The sequence below is a fragment of the Rhinichthys klamathensis genome, unplaced genomic scaffold (assembly GCF_029890125.1).
Source record: "Rhinichthys klamathensis goyatoka isolate OS25496 unplaced genomic scaffold, OSU_Roscu_1.1 h1tg000354l_1, whole genome shotgun sequence".
Lineage (NCBI taxonomy): Eukaryota > Metazoa > Chordata > Actinopteri > Cypriniformes > Leuciscidae > Rhinichthys > Rhinichthys klamathensis.
The window spans coordinates 688,266-713,655 of record NW_026606864.1 but is presented as its reverse complement, the minus strand read 5'-3'; the positions used below and the strand labels follow the sequence as shown (position 1 = coordinate 713,655).

The 25,390-nt window shown below is 44.3% G+C and overlaps 1 pseudogene; it reads left to right on the top strand.

The window, feature by feature from the left end:
• Nucleotides 1-13,945: 13,945 nt before the first annotated feature.
• Nucleotides 13,946-24,330, top strand: LOC130069075 (uncharacterized; annotated as a pseudogene).
• The last annotated feature ends 1,060 nt before the right edge of the window (nt 24,331-25,390 follow it).

Genomic DNA, 25,390 nt, shown 5'->3' with positions numbered 1-25,390 from the left:
CTTAAGGAAAACCTTATCTCCACTTAGGGAGAATTTGGCGCACGAGGGGTGAACCGAGAGTGCATGTAGCTCACTGACCCGTTTAGCAGATGCCAAGGCCGAGAGCAAAGCTGTCTTGAGGGACAGCAGCTTAAGGGAAATACTCCCCAGAGGCTCAAAAGGATACAGAGACCGCGCTTCCAGCACCATGGAGAGGTCCCACTCTGGGACAGATACAACAGATCTCCTGATGACCAGCAAAGAGCGGCGTGCACCCTCCATAAATCTGCGGGTTAGAGGGTGCTGCCTGACGGTGGAGCCCCAAAACCCACATGACAGGCTGAAATCGCAGCCAGGTAGACCTTAATAGTGGAAAAGGACCTGCCTCTTTCCATGAGGTCTTGCAGGAAACACAAAATATCAGGCACCGAGCACTGATAAGATGTGAAACCACGCCCATCATACCACCCTTCGAACACTTGCCACTTACAGCCATATAGGGATCGCGCGGAAACGGCCCTGGCCTTCTGAGTAGTGGCGATTACACGCGGCGGGAGCCCCAGTGCATTTTGGTTCGTCCTCTCACGGGCCAGGCCCAGAGAGCCACCCTGTCCGGGTGGGGGTGGTAAATCTCCCCGTTGGCTTGGGACAGTATGTCCGTGCGAGGGGGGAGGCGCCATGGCTCGGCGTATAACAGAGGGATTATCTCTGCCAGCCATGGGGCTTTGGGCCACCTGGGTGCTATTAGAGTGAGAGACAGGCCGTGCTCTCTCACCCTGGCCAGAGTGAAAATTATCAGGCACAGGGGAGGAAAAGCATACAACAGCACTTTGGGCCATGGGTGGGCCAGTGCGTCTGCCCCGAGGGGCGCGTCCATGTCCTTCAGCGAGAAGAACATAGGACAATGGTGATTTTCGCGCGAGGCGAAAAGATCTACGGCTGCCTGTCCCATCTCATCCATAACCTCTCCACTATCTGCGGGTGAAGACGCCAATCCCCGTGGATTGGGTTTCCCCTCGATAGCAGATCCGCGCCTCTGTTCCGAATGCCCGGGACATGAGTCACGCGTAATGACAGAAAAACCTGTCTGCTCCACACCAAAAGCCTGTAAGCTAGAGCGTGGAGTTTTGACGAGCGCATGCCACCCTGACGGTTGATATAAGCCACTACCGTGGTATTATCGCACCGTACTAGAACAGGATGTCCCTGCAGGCAAGGCAGAAAATGATTCAGAGCTTTCCAAATAGTAAAAGCTCTAAATAGTTAATGTGCGCTGAACGTAGTCTGCTCAGCCACAGACCGTTCACCGTTCTGCCTTCCTGGGTGGTTCCCCAGCCTGTTAAGGACGCATCTGTCGTCAAAACTTTTCGCATCGTACCGTCCCGAGGGGGGGTTCCCTGTGCGTAAAAGTTCTCACTCACCCAAAGGCGCAAGGCCGCGCGTCATCGTTACCGAGCGGCAGAGATCGCAAATCGGGCTGAAATGTAGTGTACAAAACCCATTTCGTGAACGTTCTCATTCTCAGGAGACCAATGGCACAACTTGGATAGATGAAGCCATGAGATCCTGCAGCCTGAGGCATGTGCGATATTGTACTCTCGCCCCTTCACTGAACTGAGACAGACAGTCCATCAGCGAGCGAACGCGCTCTTGAGAGAGACGCGCTCGCATGGAGACTGAGTTCAATTCCAAGCCCAGGAAAATGACATTCTGACTGGGAGTCAGATTGTTTTCGCTCGCATTCACCTTGAACCCGAGGGATGTGATGTGCGCGAGCACCCGGCCGGTGCCCAGCGACACCTTCTCCTTTGATTTGGCTATGATGAGCCAGTAAGTCAGAATTCTCAGCCCTGATAGTCTCAGGGGCGCCACGCCCACCTCCACACACAGACAGAAAGTTCGGGGACTCAAATTGCACCCGAACGGAAGAACTGTGAATTCGTAACAAACGCCTTGGTAGGCGAAACGAAGATATTTCCTGTGTGGAGGGTAGATGCTTATGTGAAAGAAAGCATCTTTCAGATCGACTGATGTGAACCAGTCGTTCTGCTTTATGGCACAGGCGAGAGAGGCTTGTGTCACATTCTGAAATTGAATTTCCTCAAATGTTTGTTCAACACTCGAAGGTCCAATATAGGGCGGGGGGGCGCCACGCCTTTTGGAACATGAAAATACCAGGAATAAAAACCATGGTTTATCAGATTGGGTGGCACCATCTGAATCGCTCCCTTGTTAGGAGGGAGGAAATTTCCTCTTTCAGAATGTGTGTGGCGTTTTCTTCTGTGTGAGAAGAGAGAACGCCGTTGAAATGCGGAGGTTTTATTGCAAACTGCAGCTTGTAACCCTGGGTTACAGTACGCAAAAACCCACTCGGGCGCTGAAACGGCTTGCCAAGCCGCTTTGTGACTCGCGAGCGCCCCCGCTCGGGCCGGAGCGGAGCTGTATGGGCCCAGCTGGTTCATTTGTGATGCAAAGGCGCCATCTAGTGGGAACACTAGAGGCAACATGCAGGGGTTTGGAGGGATTTCCTCTCTCTGCAGTGAGAAGTTTTCTTTGCGGAGAGAGGTCTCCTCTCCAAAACGAATTAATTTGATTCGTAGCTTTGTGTGTTTTGTGTTGGGCAAACACTGGGGCCAAAGCCTTTATTGACAGAGTGAGGGAAACATAGTGTGGTGTCCACTGTACTCAACTTTCCCTCACAAGGTGTCCCCAAAAGTGGGAAAAACACATATCTCCTGAACACATGAACTGGGCAGTCTCAAGTGCAGGCAGAAAAATAATATCCGCGGAGAGAGATACTCTCTCTGTAACGGATTTATTTAATGCGTTTTTTTTTTTTTTTTTTTTTTTTTTTTAAGTGTTATTTAGTTATGTGTGTGTTTTGTGTTGGGGAACACAGGGGCCTTACACACACAACGTCCACTAAAAACACATCGGCTGGACAGCCGCAACTGAGCTGTGTGAGCCCAGTTGGTTGATTTATGAGGCAATGGCGACCTCTTGTGGACGGACTCAGGGCGACATGCATGGGATCAGAGAGATTTGCTCTCTATGTTGCCGCTGGCAGATATATAAATCTGCACGAATTCATTTGATTCGTTTATTAAATGTGTTGTTTAGTAATGTGTGTGTTTGTGTTGGGAAACACTGGGGCCGAAGCCTTTAATAACTGGGTGAGGGGAACCAAGTGCGTGCGGTGTGGTAACACTGCTATGTACTTTTCCTCACGACAGCCCCCTCCCCCGTAACTTGTTGTTGTGGGGGGGAGGGGGACACACACACACAACGTCCACTAACATGCGGGCTGGGCAGCCACGCGAGGGGATTAACCGACCGTAGGTGGGAGACCCTGTTAGTTAACGTTACTCCCAATGGTCGAACAACAGGCAGGCCGCTTGCGTTCGGGACCGCCTTCCTAGGAAGGCATACATTGAAAACCTCAACACGTAATCGTAACAAATCAAGGCCCGTGAGACCGTGTTAACAGTCTAGCGGGACGCTCCGGCCGTTCAGACTGGGCGGTGGTCCCAGCGTTTACCCGTCGTACATATTCCTATCCTGGTCGGTGGCGCTCTGTGGAGCTGGCCACACAATGTTGAAACGAACGGCCGCTCGCTCACAAACTTCCAGGAGGATGGACGGAGGCAAAGCCGCGTGAACGCTAGCCTAGGGAACGCTAAAAGGACCGCGTCATCCCCGTCGCCGGAACCGACCGGTTCGTCAACGAGAGTGAGGTTTTCCCGCGAAGATGTCCTCTTCAGGGAATGCGGATTGGGCTGATGTCAGCTCAAATATTTTAGAGAGGTGGCGCTCCGGGAGTCCCCCGGTAGCGCGTCATCATCACCGTGTCTCTCCTCCGAGTCAGAAAGGCCGAGCACGGCGCGCTGTGTCGTGCAACTAAAAGCCGGCTTGGTAAAAGTTAGCTACATGGGCAGCAATTACAATGACCGCAATTCCCCGGGTTCTCCAAAGCTTGAGCGTGTTAAGCCCAAGCAGACCGCGCAGAACGAGAGGGTCCTTATAGCGGCGTTGAGAGCACCACACGCGGCCGGGCAGGCTCGTCGTGCTAGGCTGTTCCCCGGGGGAAGCGGCTGTTTAGACGGTCACATAGCCATGGGCGGGCCAGCGGTGAAGAACTCGGAAAAATCCGTGGCGGGCAGCCATGTAAAGGAGGAGCAGGTGAAGGACAGCGAGAGCTCGGGCGGCTCCGGATGCAAAAAACACAGCGGATAGGCTGAAGAAACGACTGTCACTCACGTCTGGCGGAGGCTGATCTGGCGATATGTCCTCCTGAAGACTCGAAAGTGAGCAGCGTAACGTTAATCCAACCGAACTGTGTCAATGCAGAGATCGCGAGAAGCGAATGTCAACTGAGGAATAGCAGCGCGCCCAGCTGTGATATGCCCGTAGGTAAGGGGGTGTGGCCTCACCTGGCATTGGCTGCGCGCTTCTGTCTGTTAGCCAGACTTGGTGCAATTGGATGCTTCTGCAGAGGTCAGGTACGGATGCCCTTCCCATAGGTGGATCTCGAAACGAGATGATGAAAGAGAACCTTTAAACACTCTTTGTATTTTCCTGTTATATATTTGCTTACCCCATACTTATCCACTCCATCTTTCTTCCTTACCTCCAATAGTCCTAAATCAACCTTCAATTCTTCTAACATCCAAGGAGGCACTACTGGATATACCACTGTTGGGCTGATGTTCAGAGAACCAATTCCCATGTTATTCACCTTATCTTTTATAACCCACCCATAACTTTTAACTTTCATACTTTCTTTTTCCTGACATTCCCTTAACACTGTCTGAGACATGTGGTTCTCTTTATGCCCCCTGATATTTGCCCAGTATACCAGTGCTAGCTGGTCCCTTCTCAAATGCAGTGGCATCTCACCCACCTCTACTTGAATTGCCGCTACTGGAGAAGTTTTTATTGCACCACTAATTATCCTCATTGCTTGATTTTGCATACAATCAAGTTTGTTTAAGCTTGTCTTGGATGCAGATCCATATGCTATACAGCCGTAGTCAAACACTGATCTCATAAGACCTGTATATATGGTTTTTAATGCTGATCTTGTTGCACCCCAATCTGTCCCACATAAACACCTCATAACATTTAGTATCCTTTTACATTTATCTACCATCTTTTGGATGTGACATGCCCATGTCAACCTCTTATCAAACCAGACTCCCAGATATTTAAAGATCTCAACCCTCTCAAGCTCTTTATCTAACACCATTATTTTTAATTCTCGGCTAATTTGTTTCCTTGTAAAGAACATAACCTTTGTCTTCTCTATTGAGATTCTAAACCCCCATTTCACTCCCCATTGCTGAACTTCATTCACAGCATCTTGCATCTTATGCACAATAAACTCAATGTTCCTTCCCTTCTTCCACATTGCACCGTCATCCGCAAATAACGCTACTCCATCTAGGCCATGCAAGTCCTTAAATATCTGGTCTATCATAATTACAAATAATAAAGGACTCACAATGCTTCCTTGAGGGGTTCCATTTTCTACTCTAAAACTCTCACTTAGTTCCCCATCAATTTTAACTCTCAATGTTCTATCAGATAAGAAATCTCTGACCCACTGATTTCTCTCTTTGTTGAAGATGAAATGTCCTTTTATCCTTCCCAACTGACAACGCGTCCCAATCGCGATCGCAATCATCCTCTCCCGCACCTGTTTTGTATCAACTAATCATCCTCCGTCTCTTTTTTTTTTTATTTTATTTATTTTTTATTTTTTTTATTTTTTTTTTTTTTTATTGAAATGTAAGATTTACAACAGTATCCGGTTTAGTCAGATTTTACAAACAAATAGGTGATAACAGGAAACAAAGCACATAGAATGACATACCCAACTTTTGGGAGAAGAAAGTAAAGTAAAATAAATAAATAAATAAAATAACATGATAAAGAAAAGTAATAAAACAACGATTAAGGGGCTTCAGTTAATTTTAAGGCATCAATAAAATCAAGAAGTTTTTGTGCTGTTTTTTCCTTCATGAGCAACAGGGACTTGTAGTACAATGCAAATTCTCTCTTGAAGACAGAAAAAAAAGGCTGTGTTTTTATACATTTACATTTGTGGATGAAAAATTTACCAGAGATAACTAAAGTGTTTAAAAGCAGTTCATAGTTTTTGTCCTTCATTATAATTCCAAATGTGATTTTATCTCTAGTGAAACTGGAGGGAGACTGGAGATAAGGCTCCAGCCAATCATACATGTCACACCAGAATGTGTTACTGTAAGGGCAGAAGAAAAATAAATGATCCGTGGTCTCTATGTCCTCATCACAGAATATACAGTTAGTTAGATCAAAGTTAAATCTACGTGAGAGGAGGTCTCTTGAAGGATATATGTCATTAAATATTTTGAAATGGAGCTCTTTAGCTTTTGGTGATAAAGGTAACTTTAAGAAATCTGTGCGTAGTTTCTTCAGAGAGGAATGACTGAAGATAAGAGAAGCGGCGTTTCGGCTGTATTGCATTGGGTATAAAGTCAGAGTAAAGAGATCACGGAACAATTTGTTTTGCAAAGCCTTACTACAGAACTGGTGACCAGCAATCACCAATGAAGGGAGAATGGGGGTGTTGACCAAATAAGGTAGTGCATTTTTTGCCATCAAAAGGAAAGCAGAAGGGACGCTATGGATAACCATATCATAATGTTTACGATTGCACTGAAAATTAAATTTTGTACCAAAATTTTCAAAAGATAAAATATTGCCATAACTGTCCAGTAAATGTGTGACAGACCAAATGTTGTTTTCCATCCATTCCCTGAAGTACAGGGACTTATTTCTAAAGAGAATGAATCTGCAATTCCAGATGGGTATCATGGGGAGTAAAATTGTGTTTGTACAATAGTTTCCAATATAACAGAACTTGTGAATGAAATGCAGACAGTTTTATAGGGAGTTTTGGAACCTCAAAATCACAGCGTAAAAGTAAATCAATACCTCCAATTTTCTTAAACAATTCCCTGGAGACACAATACCAGAAGCTGCTACTGTTTACTAGAAAGCATCTTAACCATTTAGTCTTTAAGGTTCCATTTATACAATCAAAGTCTATGGCTTGTAGCCCACCATCTTCATAGTCTTTCACTATAGTCGCTTTTTTCAGATAATGGGGTTTTCTTTTCCAGATGTAATCAAAGTTTAATGAATTAATGGTTTTAGCCGCTTTGTTGGGGATAGACAGAGAAAAGGCTGGGTAAATACACCTTGAAAGGCTTTCCATTTTGGTTATAAAGATGCGACCAAACAGAGAAAGATCTCTATTCAACCATCTGTCTAATCTTGATTTACATTCGTCTATTTTGTTCCATACATTTAATGTTTCACTCAACTTAATATCTTTGGTTATATGTATACCCAAGTATTTGACTGCAGTTTTAATAGGGATACCAAATGCTGCCTCAAGGTGGCAGTCATGTATAGATAACAACTCACACTTTTTCAGGTTCAGTTGTAACCCAGATGCTTTTGAGAATGAGTCTATGGTTTCAATAGCCTTGGGGACCTGCTCAACATTTTTAAGAAATAGAGTGGTGTCGTCAGCCAGCTGACTTATAACTATTTGGTTATTAAAGACATTTAACTGTTCAATATCTGAGTTTTTGATGAGGATTGACAACATTTCAGCTGCAATTAGGAAGAGTGAGGGCGAGATGGGGCAGCCTTGTTTGATACCTCTGTTGATGGAGAAGCGAGGCGTAGTGCCACCTGAGAGAGATATTGAGCTGTTGGTGTCGTTATAAAAACATTTTATAGTGTTTCTAAACTTTTCCCCAAAACCACAGAGTTCCAGAGCCTTAAAAATAAAGGGGTGTTCTACCGTGTCAAACGCCTTATAAAAATCCAAAAAGAGAATAAAGCCATCGTCCTTTATATGCTCATTATATTCAAGTAAATCAAGGACAAGGCGAACGTTATTGTGTATTGACCTACCTCTCATAAATCCTGATTGAGTGTCACTTATTATTTGAGGAAGACCCTCTTTAAGACGATTTGAAAATATGTGTGTTAGCAATTTATAATCGTTGTTTAATAGTGTTATCGGCCTCCAATTGTCCAAGACTTTGGGATCTTTGTTTGGTTTTGGAATGAGAACAATTACACCTTGCCTCAACGTCTGTGGAAGTGATTGGTTGTTTAAAGCTTCTTTAAGTGTTTCAAATAAAAGTGTTTTGATATGCTCCCAGAAATGTTTATAAAAGTTGGCTGTCAGGCCGTCTGGGCCAGGGGATCGGTCAGAAGTCAGACATTGCAACGCCTTTTCAAGCTCATTATACGTGATCTCTGCCTCACATGTATTTTGGAAGTTCTCATTTATTTGGGGAATAAAATCTCTGATTTTATTAAAGAAGGCCTCAGTTGCATCCGCTGAGAAACTAGAAGAATATAAGTTGCTGTAAAAGGAATAAACTTTATTGGTTATAGTTTTAGGATCAGAGCATTCATTTTCATTAATGACCAGTGTTCCTATGTTATTTTTTTCCTGGCGAGTTTTTTCTAATCTACAGAAATAAGAAGAATTTCTTTCTCCTTCCTCGATCCATTTTGCTCTGGATCTGATGAAGGCTCCATTTGCTTTTCTTGTATAGATATTATCTAATTTGGTTTGTAGAGTAAGTAGTTTCCTTTTGTCAGTATCCGTAAGCGTGGGTTTATTACAACAGAGACTTATCTCTCTTGTCAAATTGGTCTCCTCTAAAAGGGCAGATTGTTGCAATTGTTTGCTGAAAGAAATTGAAAAGTTTCTTATTCTGAATTTTAAAAATTCCCATTTGGAGCTATAAGACAGAAGGTTGGAGTCTTGAGTAATTTCATAAATTATGTCTTTAACCCCTTGGCAATACGTTTCGGATTGTAATAGGCTGGCATTGAGTTTCCAATAACCCTTGTTTCGTTTGTGATTATTACTGGGTTTCAGGGTGAGATTAATATAGCAGTGGTCAGATAGGGGAGCAGAAGATATAGAGCAGTCAGTTACAAAGTCTTTTACACTGTCAGAGATTAACCAAAAGTCAATCCTTGATTTGATTGAACCATCCGGCTTAAACCAAGAGAAGTTTTTTAAGTTGGGGTGTGTAAAGCGCCATGGGTCAGAGAGATTATGAGTGTTACAAAAACTGACTAAATGAGGGTTATAGTGATGGTTATGAAACTTGGTGGGTGAGCGGTCTAACCATTCATTAAATACCATATTGAAGTCTCCTCCTAAAATAATATTAGTAGTTGGATAACGTAATTTCAAATTTTTAACGAGATCATCAATTTCAGAGAGTAGATTTTTGTTTTGGTTTATGTTGTTATAACCATAGACATTTCCAAGGATAATAAAATAATCTTTGATTGAAAGAACGCATAGAATCCAGTGACCATCTGTGCTCTTTTTGGATGTCACAATTTTCCCAGGAAAGTTGTTCAGAAGGACAGCAGTACCTGCAGAACGATTAGTTCCGTGACAAAATAAAATTTTATCACCCCACTGATTGGACCAAAACTTTTCATCCGTATCAGTCGAGTGAGTCTCTTGCAGCAGGACACAGTGTGGTTTCTTGCTTTTACAGAAAAGGAAAATTGCCTTTCGTTTGATGCTGTCTCTAAGGCCCCTTGCATTGAATGAAATGAAACAGAAATTAGAATCAACAGTGAACATTAAACAGTAACTTACCACTTAAGAAAAACAACCCGAGGTATATCAGCAGGAGAAAACTGCTTTAGAATGTGAACATAAGGCAGCGTCCCCTTAAGAACAGTCAACTTAGATGTCCTTCATAGAAATGTAAACAAATTTCTTCACGTTAGACAGTGAGATGTAGGTGAACCGATGTGAGAGTGTGGTTAAGGAACCACAATTCTTTTCCCATTTATGTATCCAGTTGGGCCCCTGAAGTAGGCCCGCTGACCTGCTTCTCTGGCCTGCTTAATCTGAGGCCAAACGGCTGCTCTTGCCTCCCGGTCGGCTGGTAGGATGTGCTCGGCGAAATTTATATTCAGCTCCTTGCACACAGCAGATCTCTTGGTCAGACGCCAGAGCTCATCTCGGTAGTGCCTCATGGTGAACTGCATTATCACTTGCCGATGTTTAGCTTCCTCTCTTTTGCCCAGGCGGTGCACAGAGTCGACGACACTGTCCATCTTGTCAGCCCAATGCGGAGCGACTTTGAGTAGGATCTGTAACACCCTCTCTCTCGTGTTTTCATTTTCTTGCTCTTTCATCCCGCGCAGTTTCAGATTCCAGCGCCGTTTGTAACGCTCTAGTTCAATGACTCTTTCTTGTAAAGCGACGTTCTCTGTCCCAATCCTTTTCATCTCCTTTTCCAAAGTTTGAGTTTTGGATTGGCAGTCTTTTATTTCTTTGGCATTAAACTCCACGCTTTTGGCCACTTGTGCAATCATGACACTATTGTTTTTCATTTGCACATTGAGTTCTTGTAACATGGTGGAGAGGTTGTTAACAGCTTCAAGTATTGTAGCATTGGATACCTCTGCTTCGTTTTTAGATTTCTTAAACGGGACAGGTATTTTAGTAGGGGAGTCGGGAGGAGAACGGCTCACCTTCGTGGAGGAGGTTTCCATGTCGTTATCGTCGTCGGCATCAGCGCAGTAATCATGAGGGAGAAGTGCAGTTGCTGCAGTAGCTTTCTTCATCTTGTTAGAAAGCGGCATTTCAGAGTCTGGAACTCGCGTTGAGTAAGTCAAATGGGTCACGTATCCACGTAGTTGTGTTGGTGTAATTTTTAATTATTGAAAGAAGGACTAGTCTGCGAGTTTTGGGGACAAACAAACGGAGCTCTGGGTTACCGTGTGCTCAGTTTGCCATCTTGCCCGGAAGCCTCCATCCTCCGTCTCTGCTCGGAGTTTTCCGGAACTGGAGTCTTCCGGGTCCCACACCGGAAATCCCTCCCCTCGGAAACCCGGCCGTGATTAAAAGGTTCCGCCTGCCTTTGTCACCCCGGTGACATGTTATCAAAAGCATTGAAGGTGGTTAATGTGTCATGTTCAACAGTCAAATAAGGCTACCAAGGCATAATTTTGCATGATTTTAAAAGCATTTTTTATGTTACATTACATAACAAAGGGCAAATATAATCTGTTTCTGTTATTCTATCATACCACCCTCACATTTAGAAAAGCTCAACTGTTCATGACTTTAAGGATCATTTAGCTGCATAACCAGGTCTAAAATGATGCTGGAAACAATTTGATTAAGGATGGCCATGCATGATTCTTGCTCATTGTCTTTAGGATCAGAGTCCCAAGGCTGACCTGAGGTCAGAGAGGAATCCATTTTGTTCAAGTGAAAAGTTTTTAATTTGCATGAACATGTAAATCGTTCATTTAACTTCAGTCATTGATGTCAGTGAGTGCACATGACCACGGGAATATAAATGACTGGTCAGTTATGTTCTGTTAGCTTTATGGAAATGAACAAACTTTGTGGACTGCACATGAGATCTTATTGTAAAATGATTGCCGTTATGGATATATCACTCACGAGAGACTGGCAGACCAGCTAACAAATCATCAGTAGGCCTACACTGTAAAAATAAACGGTGCCTGGAGGAACCTTTTGGGGTTCTTCACTTTGCCACACCGGCGGAACCGTCTGTAGATCCTCTTTAAAAAGGGGCGGTTCTCTGAGGAACCACTCAGGTTTCCTGAGGAACTCTTATATTAGGCACTGTGTGGAACCGCTTTGGGTGCCTCCAGGAACCAATTATTTATTTATTTATTATTATTGGTTAGCATTAACTTATATTATAATAAACAAACTGAACCAAATACAAATAAGAATTGTTTATTACATATTTTAGATTCATAATACATACACTTCCATGCACTTGGAAAAAGAAGCTAGTAATAGATTAATTTCAATGAATAGAATACACAGACAAATAGTATAATACATAAGCAACATGAATAATCAATGTACAGTATATACAATAGGGTATACAAGAAAAGACATCTCAACAAAATGCATGGAAACACATATGTTCCATTTAATAAATCAATGTAAAAAACAAAAAAACAAAGTGCATCTTCACTTAAAGGCAGGGTATTCCCCAAAAATACTTTTTTCAACATTTGTTCAAACTGTCTTTAAATATCAATGCATAATTAAAATGTAAGTACTCTGGAAAAGAAATTATAAAAATCGAGTGTCTGTAGTCCTCTCAGGACTGTAATAAACACAGCTCATTATTCCATTCGGGACGAAAGAAATGATTGGCTGGGGCGACTGTCACTCTCCCTCGCTACCATGGATGCCACCTCTGCTGATACAGGAGCAGGGTTTGAAGAGGCACGGAAGCTAGTAATAACAATTATGGCAGAGAAAGAACAGTCAAAATTCTCGGTACCTGCATATAGAGGCAGCGAAGTCAAACAAGCTAAAAAAGGAAGACAGTATTTGAAAAGGCTATGTATGGAAGCAAATAAGAGACATAACTATTTGAAATTTAACAGCCACTGAATACTTCGTTTTGAAATATTGTATTGTGAAAAACATTTATCTGAATTTAATTGCTCTGAATTCACCCCTTTTAAATTATTTTACTTTGGAAACCATGTATCTGAATTTATTTGTTTCGAATTTACCTCTGAAATTTAAATATGAAAATTCTTGATTTCCATTTTAAAAACCTGAATTTCGATCAATATTTTTCAATACTCACAAATTCAGATAAAAAAAAAAAATCAACTTACAGAATTTCAGATGAAATAGATTCAGATCTCAAATTCGACTGCTCAAATTCAGATCGAAAAATTCGACTGCTCAAATTCAGATCGAAAAATTCAAGTTAACATCCGGGCTACCCAGGAGCCGACGTCGGGCCTATCAGAGCACGACGACCTGTCTGTCGTGATCCTAGAAGTCGATCGGGCACGGATATTAAACTGTAAAGATGACTTCTAGTATGGAAGCAAATAAGAGACATAACTATTTTAAATTTAACAGCCACTGAATACTTAGTTTTGAAATATTTTATTTTGAAAAACATTTATCTGAATTTATTTGCTCTGAATTCACCCCTTTGAAATTATTTTACTTTGGAAACCATGTATCTGAATCTATTTGTTTCGAATTTACCTCTGGCATTTAATGAAAATTCTTGATTTCCATTTTAAAAACCTGAATTTCGATGAATATTTTTCAATGCTCACAAATTCAGATACAAAAAAAAATCAACTTACAGAATTTCAGATAAAATAGATTCAGGTTGATCAAATTCGACAGCTCAAATTCAGATCTCAAATTCGACTGCTCAAATTCAGATCGAAAAATTCAATATTCTTAGTAGTTACTTAAACTACTATAAATTGTATGAAGTAGTAGTCATCAAGTTTATAATGGTGATCAGATAACAACTTCCATAATGACAGAATTTAAACTTTTGGGTAAATTATACCTTTAAAATAGTCTGCATTAATGTATTTGAAAATTATAAGCCTTTGGCACAGGTTTTAATTCTGATTTCTAATAAGCTAAAATGCATCTAATCAAGACTGATGTTCTAATCTAGTACAATCATCCTTCATGTCAACAGTTCAGCATCCTTTCTAAGGATACATGCATATTATTCATGTTCTGTGTATCTGGTTTGCTTACAGTTATGTGAGACACTCAAAGTTGTCTTTCCTCAATTGGAGGCTGTAACTGGAGGCTGGATGATTTACAAGGCAGCAGGTATGCACAACTTTGTGTGTGTGTGTGTAAACAGTTTATATCATATGTAAAGCATTTTTAGATTTTTTCCATGTTCATGTATTCTATAGGAGGATGGGGTTCCCGAAAGCTCTCCCTGGTGGCACCTGATCATACTGGATACACAGGCAAGATCGTAAAGGCTGCAAGCCAGGGGGGTAAATATCCTCTTTACATAGCTCCAATTCAAGACGAACTTAGCACTACTCCTTTTGTAACAGACTTTGATGTGTTAATTTTTCTAATTTGTTTTTATATACTTTTTTGATAGTCCTGTTAGTTTAAATTAGGTTTAGGAAATGTATTTAGGTCGTATTAAGGAGGGACTTTTATTTTGATGGGTTTTGTGGTCTACGGGGCAATACGGGTAAAAGGAAGTGAGGGGAGAGCACGCGGTTGATAGAAGGAAAGCAAAGGGAGTGCACGCAGTTGTAGGAGTTGTGCAGGCTATTAATGTTTAACGGTGATAAGCACCCCCCGGAAAAGGCATAAGGTCTGTATTAACATTTGTTTATGGTTTATTGTTATTTATGTATTTTGCTATATGTTATTGGTAGTGTAACTGAGAGAGAGTTTGTACGAGTCGTTAATGCGAGCTTTTGTATTTCCTTTGTTCAGCTCTTACGGTGATTTATGAGGTGATATTTGCAGTGAAAACGGACTCAATAAACTTCATCAACATCAGTAAAGTTTTGTCCATCATTCGGGAGGGGTCTGCTACAGTAAGAGCTTCACCTTCGCTGGTTCGGATCTCCTCCGCACGTGCTTGTGAAGGGGGCAACGTGACGATCGTTAACGGAGTGCAGCTCGATGGGATCAGCGTGATGGTCAATGAAACGCCATAAAAGTGAGTTGACTATGGAAATTGATACTGAAGATCCAGATTCTGAAAGTCTGCTTCAGACGGAGGCAGAAAGTATAAAGGAAAAGCATGGAGAAGGATCAGTTAAATGTAAAGAGAAAAATGCCTCTGAACTTCAGTGTCATTCACAAGACAGTACAGGATTGCCTCGACGCTCAGAACGTCCACATATTCCTTCAGAGAAAATGCTTGCTTACCAGAAAGATGAGTGCTGTGAGAAAGAAAAAAGGATTATCACTTTGTATGAGCAATGGAAAGTAGCAGCTCGTAAAGCAAGACATGATTTAAAATCAGACATCTCTGATGAGCAGCTCGCTGAAATTGCTGACTCACTGGAGGATAAAAAGAACTGTATTATGAAAATCTTTAGTGAGATAAGGGAACATAGTACACCCGCTACTGATTTAAGACGTAAAATTGATGCATGTGAAGCCGTGACCAATGACGTCGTCAAAATTGTGCTGGACAGGTTGGCAACAGTAGATGGCGATTTTGATGCAGAGCAGGAAAAGAGCCGTCTGCATGAACTTTTAGCCCATAGTTATGCCCATTCCATATACGGGTCCAGTGCTTCGCAAACGAGTGTCAGCGGCCAATCTAAATCTTCTTGTACAAGCAAGCGTGCAGATGCTGCGGCAGAGCTGGCTGCGAAAGAAGCTGAATACAAGATGATGCAAACGGAAAGACAACAAAGGGAAAAAATGAGAGCTAAAGAAGAGCAGCTCAGACAAGAGCTAGAGACTCAAAGGTTTGAATTAGAACGGCTACAGGTAGAAAAGGACATAGAGATCGCTCGAGCCAGAGTAAAATCGTATGAAGAAGAAATGAAGCAAGAGACTAAGAGTCAGTCAATGCAGTATGAACAAGAAAGTCAGAAAAGGAAAATCTTCTCTGCGACAGAACAACAATACAATGTTATCCAGTCAACGACTCTCAGTGAAGTGTCTCAGCTTGCTCAGGCAGTTCAGGATAGCATAGCGATCAACAGGTTACCCACACCAGAGCCGTCAGTGTTCAATGGAGACCCAATTCAGTTTGTAGACTGGAAAGCCTCATTTATGTCACTTATAGATCGAAAAGGCATCTCTGCAGCTGATAAACTCTATTATTTGAAAAAGTATGTCAGTGGTTCAGCACACCGATATCTCGAAGGCACTTTTTATAGAAGTGATGAAGAAGCTTACAAAGATGCTTGGATTAAGCTTAACCAACGATATGGCCAGCCCTTCGTCATTCAAAGAGCATACCGTGAAAAGCTGTCTAAGTGGCATAGAATACAGTCCAAAGATGCAGAAGGTTTGAGAATATTTTCAGACTTCTTAAATGCATGTCTACAAGCCATACCGCATGTTAAAGGCCTGGAAATATTGAACGATTGTGAGGAGAACCAAAAGCTGGTCCAGAAACTTCCTGACTGGGCAGCCTCCAGGTGGAACCGCCAGGTCACAACAGCGCTTATGGACGGTAAGGATTTTCCAAGCTTTCAAGACTTTGTAAAGTTCCTGTCAACAGAAGCAGAGATAATGTGTAATCCTATCACTTCCTTACACGCTCTTCATTCACGTGAGTCACCTCCGGAGAGAAGAGTCTCTAATGAAGTTAAAAGAAACAAGGCTATTGTTTATAAGACGCAGACAATAGTAGATGGTGATAAACAGACAGTGGCTAAAACTCAGTTAAAACCGTCATGCATGCTGTGTCAAGATGTTAACCATCAACTCAATAAGTGTCCGAAATTCATGGAGAAGTCTCTGAAAGACAGAAGGTCATATGTCAAAGATAACAAACTCTGTTTTGGATGTATGAAACCAGGTCACTTTGCTAAGGAATGTCGTCGTCGCCACACATGTGATGTATGCAAATTGAGACATCCCACAAGTCTTCATGACTACAACTATGAGTATTATGGAAACCGAAAGCAACCATCGGTAAGCAATGAGCGTGCACATGAGAGTGAGATTACAGATGCCACGTCACTTAACGTCACAAGAGAAGGTCGTTCAGTCATTACATCTATGATTGTACCTGTATGGGTGTCGTGCATCGAAAATCCATCCAATGAACAGCTTGTCTACGCTTTGCTGGACACTCAGAGTGACACCACTTTCATTGATGAAGGAGTGAGTAAAGTATTGCAAGTGGATGCTCATCCAATTAAGCTCAAACTTACTACTTTGATGGGAGACAGTATGATCATTAATAGCAAAAGGATATCTGATCTTCAAGTGAGAGGGTATAATTCGTCAGTACACATCAATCTGCCTCCATTATACACCAAAGAGTGTATTCCTGTCAATCGTGACCACATACCAACGCAGGAAACCGCAAAGAACTGGAGTCACTTGAGGGTAATCACAAAGGAAATGTCACCTCTTCTCGGCTGTGAAGTAGGTTTACTAATTGGATACAATTGCCCCAGAGTGCTAGCTCCCAGAGAAGTCATTCTAGGTAAAGATGATGAACCCTATGCTATTTTAACTGACTTGGGTTGGAGTATTGTTGGCAGCTCCACACCAGGCATTCATGAATCCACAGCAATTGGTCTTTGCCACAGAATAGCCACAAAGGAGATTCCAGCTTTGACACCTGTGGATGCCATACGTGCGCTCGAGGCTGACTTTAAAGATGTCACTGTAGGTGATAAGACAATTTCACAGAATGATATTGTGTTTTTGGACAAACTCAAAGAAGGCATAAAGAGAAATGCTCAAGGACATTATGAAATGCCACTTCCGTTTAAACAACGTCCATACTTACCAGATAACAGAGAGCTTGCCAAAGTCAGATTCAATCACTTGAACAAAAAGTTCTGTAAAGATGAGAAATACAAGGCAGACTACATTGCGTACATGAATGATATCATTGAAAGAGGTGATGTAGAAACAGTGATTGATGATGGAGCTGATGGTGAAAAGTGGTACATACCTCATCATGGCATTTACCATCCGAAAAAGCCAGACAAGCTACGTGTTGTGTTTGATTGTTCCGCTAAATTCAAAGGCACAAGTCTCAACGAACATTTGTTACCAGGGCCAGACATGATAAACAATCTCACAGGAGTCCTTGTCAGGTTCAGAAAACACCCTATAGCTGTAACATGTGATATTGAAAAAATGTTTCACCAATTTCATGTTCAGGAAAATGACAGAGACTACTTGCGCTTCTTATGGTGGCAGAACGGAGACACAAATTCACCGCTTCAAGATTACCGTATGAAAGTTCATCTCTTCGGTGCTGTTTCTTCGCCTGGGTGCGCAAATTATGGACTAAGATATTTAGCCAGTGAGCATTGTCAGTCACACTCATTAGCCGCCCAGTTCATCATAAGAGACTTTTACGTTGATGATGGAGTCACAAGCGTAGAGACAGTGGAACAGGCTATTCAGCTAATAAAAGAGACACGAGAGTTGTGTGCAAAAGGAGGTCTTCGACTTCACAAATTTAATTTGTGGTGTCTAATGACAACACTGTGCTGCAGAGCATACCAGCATCAGAACGTGCCGTGAACTTTGAGACCAAGGATCTTACCTTCAATGACATGCCACTCGAGAGAGCTCTGGGTATTCACTGGAACATACAGAGTGATAGCTTCAAATTCCACATCCCATTAAAAGGTCAACCTACAACACGTCGTGGCATATTGTCAACTGTTGCCTCCATATATGATCCTTTGGGCTTTGTAGCTCCTTACGTTCTCAATGGTAAGAGGATCTTACAAGAAATGTGTCGCAAGGGTACAAGCTGGGATGATCCACTGTCTCTTGCTCTCAGCCCATGGTGGAAGAAAACAGCACAAAAGGTATGGTCTGCTTCTAACTTGCTTTTGTTCAAGAGCCGTTCATATAGAAATGTTGGAGGATATGTCCACGGATGCTTTCATCAACAGTTTACGATGCTTCATTGCTATCAGAGGCACAGTACGGCAGATCAGATGCGACCAAGGTACCAATTTCGTCGGTGCTAAGAACGAACTGAACTCAGCATTACAGCAACTTGATCCAGAAAGGCTTACTGCTTTTCTTGCAGATAAACAGTGTGATTTTGTTTTGAATCCCCCTCATTCCAGTCATGCAGGTGGTGTATGGGAGCGTCAAATCAAAACTGTAAGGAGTGTTCTTAATGCTACAGCTTCCCTTGCATCAGGCAGGCTCAGTGATGCTTCACTGCGCACTTTGTTTTATGAAGCCATGGCAATAGTTAATAGTCGTCCTCTTACAGTGGATAACTTGAACGACCCCAAGAGCTTGGAACCACTTACACCTAACCATTTGATTACTATGAAAGCCACCACTGTCCTACCACCACCAGGAAAGTTCATGAGAGAAGACATCTATGGGAAAAAGAGATGGAGACGGGTACAGTACCTTACTGAGCAATTCTGGAGTAGATGGAAAAAGGAGTATCTCCACAACATTGCTACTAGACAATGCTGGCATGCTCCAAAAAGGAACTTTCAGATTGGTGATGTTGTCATGGATACGGATGAGAACCTTCCAAGGAACGTATGGAGACTAGGTCGGATCATAGACACTGTAACTAGCCAAGATGGGTTAGTAAGGAAAGTCACATTGACACTTGGTGATAAAACACTGAACAAGAAAGGAGAACGATTGAACAAGGTCTCAGTAGTAGAGAGGCCAGCTCAGAAGTTGGTCTTATTATTGGAATCTGAGTGAACACCTCTTCAAAAAGGACTTTACATACATACACACACAAAGGTCTTTATAAGTGAAAGGTGATATTACTTATGCTTGAAAATTATGCATGTTGATATTACATTTATAATTTGGTGGGAGTGTAACAGACTTTGATGTGTTAATTTTTCTAATTTGTTTTTATATACTTTTTTGATAGTCCTGTTAGTTTAAATTAGGTTTAGGAAATGTATTTAGGTCGTATTAAGGAGGGACTTTTATTTTGATGGGTTTTGTGGTCTACGGGGCAATACGGGTAAAAGGAAGTGAGGGGAGAGCACGCGGTTGATAGAAGGAAAGCAAAGGGAGTGCACGCAGTTGTAGGAGTTGTGCAGGCTATTAATGTTTAACGGTGATAAGCACCCCCCGGAAAAGGCATAAGGTCTGTATTAACATTTGTTTATGGTTTATTGTTATTTATGTATTTTGCTATATGTTATTGGTAGTGTAACTGAGAGAGAGTTTGTACGAGTCGTTAATGCGAGCTTTTGTATTTCCTTTGTTCAGCTCTTACGGTGATTTATGAGGTGATATTTGCAGTGAAAACGGACTCAATAAACTTCATCAACATCAGTAAAGTTTTGTCCATCATTCGGGAGGGGTCTGCTACACCTTTGCAACTAAGTAATGAAGTATTCAGTGGCATGCCAAAGGCAATGTGCCAAAAGTGTGGAGCTGCCATTCCACTGGAGCTCATGATGGAACACTTGAAGTCTTGCAACATCATTGATGTTGACAATGATGAAGACAACCTGGATAATGTGGAGGAGAACAGTGAGCAAGGTGAGAGACAATGTAAAAAATAAATTTAGCATTTTCAATCGATTTGACATTCAATATGGATGGCCTAAAATCACATTTTTTGATAAGGGCAGATGGTTTTGTTGAAAAATACAAAGCCATGACTAAATTTAGTGGTTCTTGCTAAAGTCAAATTTTTGATTATCTTTGCTAACTCCATTTTCTCAGCACCAGTTCAGGAGCCCTGTCCTATCTGCATGGAAATGTTTACCATTGACTTTATTAAAGTACATGCTGCTTTGTGTGGTGAAAGGTACATTATATACTGTAATTCAGTTCTCTTTCATCATCTCGTTTCGAGATCCACCTATGGGAAGGGCATCCGTACCTGACCTCTGCAGAAGCATCCAATTGCACCAAGTCTGGCTAACAGACAGAAGCGCGCAGCCAATGCCAGGTGAGGCCACACCCCCTTACCTACGGGCATATCACAACTGGGCGCGCTGCTATTCCTCAGTTGACATTCGCTTCTCGCGATCTCTGCATTGACACAGTTCGGTTGGATTAACGTTACGCTGCTCACTTTCGAGTCTTCAGGAGGACATATCGCCAGATCAGCCTCCGCCAGACGTGAGTGACAGTCGTTTCTTCAGCCTATCCGCTGTGTTTTTTGCATCCGGAGCCGCCCGAGCTCTCGCTGTCCTTCACCTGCTCCTCCTTTACATGGCTGCCCGCCACGGATTTTTCCGAGTTCTTCACCGCTGGCCCACCCATGGCTATGTGACCGTCTAAACAGCCGCTTCCCCCGGGGAACAGCCTATCACGACGAGCCTGCCCGGCCGCGTGTGGTGCTCTCATCGCCGCTATAAGGACCCTCTCGTTCTGCGCGGTCTGCTTGGGCTTAACACGCTCAAGCTTTGGAGAACCCGGGGAATTGTGGTCATTGTAATTGCTGCCCATGTAGCTTTTACTAAGCCGGCTTTTAGTTGCACGACACAGCGCGCCGTGCTCGGCCTTTCTGACTCGGAGGAGAGACACGGTGATGATGACGCGCTACCGGGGGACTCCTGGAGCGCCACCTCTCTAAAATATTTGAGCTGACATCAGCCCAATCCGCATTCCCTGAAGAGGACATCTTCGCGGGAAAACCTCACTCTCGTTGACGAACCGGTCGGTTCCGGCGACGGGGATGACGCGGTCCTTTTAGCGTTCCCTAGGCTAGCGTTCACGCGGCTTTGCCTCCGTCCATCCTCCTGGAAGTTTGTGAGCGAGCGGCCGTTCGTCTCAACATTGTGTGGCCAGCTCCACAGAGCGCCACCGACCAGGATAGGAATATGTACGACGGGTAAACGCTGGGACCACCGCCCAGTCTGAACGGCTGGAGCGTCCCGCTAGACTGTTAACACGGTCTCACGGGCCTTGATTTGTTACGATTACGTGTTGAGGTTTTCAATTTATGCCTTCCTAGGAAGGCGGTCCCGAACGCAAGCGGCCTGCCTGTTGTTCGACCATTGGGAGTAACGTTAACTAACAGGGTCTCCCCCACCTACGGTCGGTTAATCCCCTCTCGTGGCTGCCCAGTCCGTATGTTAGTGGACGTTGTGTGTGTGTGTCTCTGTCGTGAGGGAAAGTACATAGCAGTGTTACCACACCGCACGCACTTTGTTCCCCTCACCCAGTTATTAAAGGCTTCGGCCCCAGTGTTTCCCAACACAAAACACACACATTACTAAACAACACATTTAATAAACGAATCAAATGAATTCGTGCAGATTTATATATCTGCCAGCGGCAACATAGAGAGCAAATCTCTCTGATCCCATGCATGTCGCCCTGAGTCCGTCCACAAGAGGTCGCCATTGCCTCATAAATCAACCAACTGGGCTCACACAGCTCAGTTGCGGCTGTCCAGCCGACGTGTTTTTAGTGGACGTTGTGTGTGTAAGGCCCCTGTGTTCCCCAACACAAAACACACGCATAACTAAATAACATAAAAAAAAAAAATATATATAAAAAAAACGCATTAAATAAATCCATTACAGAGAGAGTATCTCTCTCCGCGGATATTATTTTTCTGCCTGCACTTGAGACTGCCCAGTTCATGTGTTCAGGAGATATGTGTTTTTCCCACTTTTGGGGGCACCTTGTGAGGGAAAGTTCAGCACAGTGGACACCACACTATGTTTCCCTCACTCTGTCAATAAAGGTTTCGGCCCCAGTGTTTGCCCAACACAAAACACACAAAGCTACGAATCAAATGGATTCGTTTTGGAGAGAAGACCTCTCTCCGCAAAGAAAACTTCTCACTGCAGAGAGAGGAAATCCCTCCAAACCCCTGCATGTGGCCTCTAGTGTTCCCACTAGATGGCGCCTTTGCATCACAAATGAACCAGCTGGGCCCATACAGCTCCGCTCCGGCCCGAGCGGGGGCGCTCGCAAGTCACAAAGCGGCTTGACAAGCCGTTTCAGCGCCTGAGTGGGTTTTTGCGTACTGTAACCCAGGGTTACAAGCTGCAGTTTGCAATAAAACCTCCGCATTTCAACGGCGTTCTCTCTTCTCACACAGAAGAAAACGCCTCACACATTCTGAAAGAGGAAATTTCCTCCCTCCTAACAAGGGGGCGATTCAGATGGTGCCACCCAATCTGATAAACCATGGTTTTTATTCCTGGTATTTTCATGTTCCAAAAGGCGTGGCGCCCCCCCGCCCTATATTGGACCTTCGAGTGTTGAACAAACATTTGAGGAAATTCAATTTCAGAATGTGACACAAGCCTCTCTCGCCTGTGCCATAAAGCAGAACGACTGGTTCACATCAGTCGATCTGAAAGATGCTTTCTTTCACATAAGCATCTACCCTCCACACAGGAAATATCTTCGTTTCGCCTACCAAGGCGTTTGTTACGAATTCACAGTTCTTCCGTTCGGGCGCAATTTGAGTCCCCGAACTTTCTGTCTGTGTGCGGAGGTGGGCGTGGCGCCCCTGAGACTATCAGGGCTGAGAATTCTGACTTACTGGCTCATCATAGCCAAATCAAAGGAGAAGGTGTCGCTGGACACCGGCCGGGTGCTCGCGCACATCACATCCCTCGGGTTCAAGGTGAATGCGAGCGACAACAATCTGACTCCCAGTCAGAATGTCATTTTCCTGGGCTTGGAATTGAACTCAGTCTCCATGCGAGCGTGTCTCTCTCAAGAGCGCGTTCGCTCGCTGATGGACTGTTTGTCTCAGTTCAGTGAAGGGGCGAGAGTACAATATCGCACATGCTTCAGGCTGCAGGATCTCATGGCTTCATCTATCCAAGTTGTGCCATTGGTCTCCTGAGAATGAGAATGTTCACGAAATGGGTTTTGTACACTACATTTCAGCCCGATTTGCGATCTCTGCCGCTCGGTAACGATGACGCGCGCCTGCTCGGCGGCCTTGCGCCATTGGGAGAGCGAGAACTTTTACGCACGGGGAACCCCCCCTCGGGACGGTACGATGCGAAAAGTTTTGACGACAGATGCGTCCTTAACAGGCTGGGGAACCACCCAGGAAGGCAGAACGGTGAACGGTCTGTGGCTGAGCAGACTACGTTCAGCGCACATTAATTATTTAGAGCTTTTACTATTTGGAAAGCTCTGAATCATTTTCTGCCTTGCCTGCAGGGACATCCTGTTCTAGTACGGTGCGATAATACCACGGTAGTGGCTTATATCAACCGTCAGGGTGGCATGCGCTCGTCGAAACTCCACGCTCTAGCTTACAGGCTTTTGGTGTGGAGCAGACAGGTTTTTCTGTCATTACGCGTGACTCATGTCCCGGGCATTCGGAACAGAGGCGCGGATCTGCTATCGAGGGGAAACCCAATCCACGGGGATTGGCGTCTTCACCCGCAGATAGTGGAGAGGTTATGGATGAGATTGGACAGGCAGCCGTAGATCTTTTCGCCTCGCACGAAAATCACCATTGTCCTATGTTCTTCTCGCTAAAGGACATGGACGCGCCCCTCGGGGCAGACGCACTGGCCCACCCATGGCCCAAAGTGCTGTCGTATGCTTTTCCTCCCCTGTGCCTGATAATTTTCACACTGGCCAGGGTGAGAGAGCACGGCCTGTCTCTCATTCTGATAGCACCCAGGTGGCCCAAAGCCCCATGGCTGGCAGAGATAATCCCTCTGTTATAAGCCGAGCCATGGCGCCTCCCCCCTCGCACGGACATACTGTCCCAAGCCAACGGGGAGATTTACCACCCCCACCCGGACAGGGTGGCTCTCTGGGCCTGGCCCGTGAGAGGACGAACCAAAATGCACTGGGGCTCCCGCCGCGTGTAATCGCCACTACTCAGAAGGCTAGGGCCGTTTCCACGCGATCCCTATATGGCTGTAAGTGGCAAGTGTTCGAAGGGTGGTATGATGGGCGTGGTTTCACATCTTATCAGTGCTCGGTGCCTGATATTTTGTGTTTCCTGCAAGACCTCATGGAAGGAGGCAGGTCCTTTTCCACTATTAAGGTCTACCTGGCTGCGATTTCAGCCTGTCATGTGGGTTTTGGGGCTCCACCGTCAGGCAGCACCCTCTAACCCGCAGATTTATGGAGGGTGCACGCCGCTCTTTGCTGGTCATCAGGAGATCTGTTGAATCTGTCCCAGAGTGGGACCTCTCCATGGTGCTGGAAGCGCGGTCTCTGTATACTTTTGAGCCTCTGGGGAGTATTTCCCTTAAGCTGCTGTCCCTCAAGACAGCTTTGCTCTCGGCCGTGGCATCTCCTAAACGGGTCAGTGAGCTACATGCACTCTCGGTTCACCCCTCGTGCGCCAAATTCTCCCTAAGTGGAGATAAGGTTTTCCTTAAGCCTAACCCGGCCTTCATGCCGAAATGCTTCCCTGCGTTCACGTCGGAGGTTTTGGAGCTATCCGCTTTTCAACCTCCACCCTTTGCCTCCCCGGAGGATCAGGGGCTGAATGCTCTGTGTCCCGTCCGTGCTCTGCAAGCATAATGACCAGGACCAGTGCTTTCCGCAAGAGCGACCAGCTCTTTGTTTCAAGGGCTCCCCTGCACAAGGGGAGTCCCATTTCAAAGCAATGCCTCTCACATTGGCTTGTGGACGCTATACTATGGCTTAGGAAGCAAAGGGAGTGCAGCCATAAGGGGCATCAGAGCTCTTTCCACAAGGGGCTTAGCCGCCTCTTGGGCTTTGTTCAGGGGAGTGCCACTGCAGGACATCTGCTCCGCGGCCAGCTGGGCCTCTCCTCATACCTTTGAGCGTTACTACCGGTTGGATGTCACCAGAACTTCGGTGGCACACTCGGTCCTAGGGGTAGGGTCCTCTTAGCCCTTTCCCACAGCCCCGTTTGGTTAACCAACGAGGAGTGAATGGGCCGGCTGGCCATGT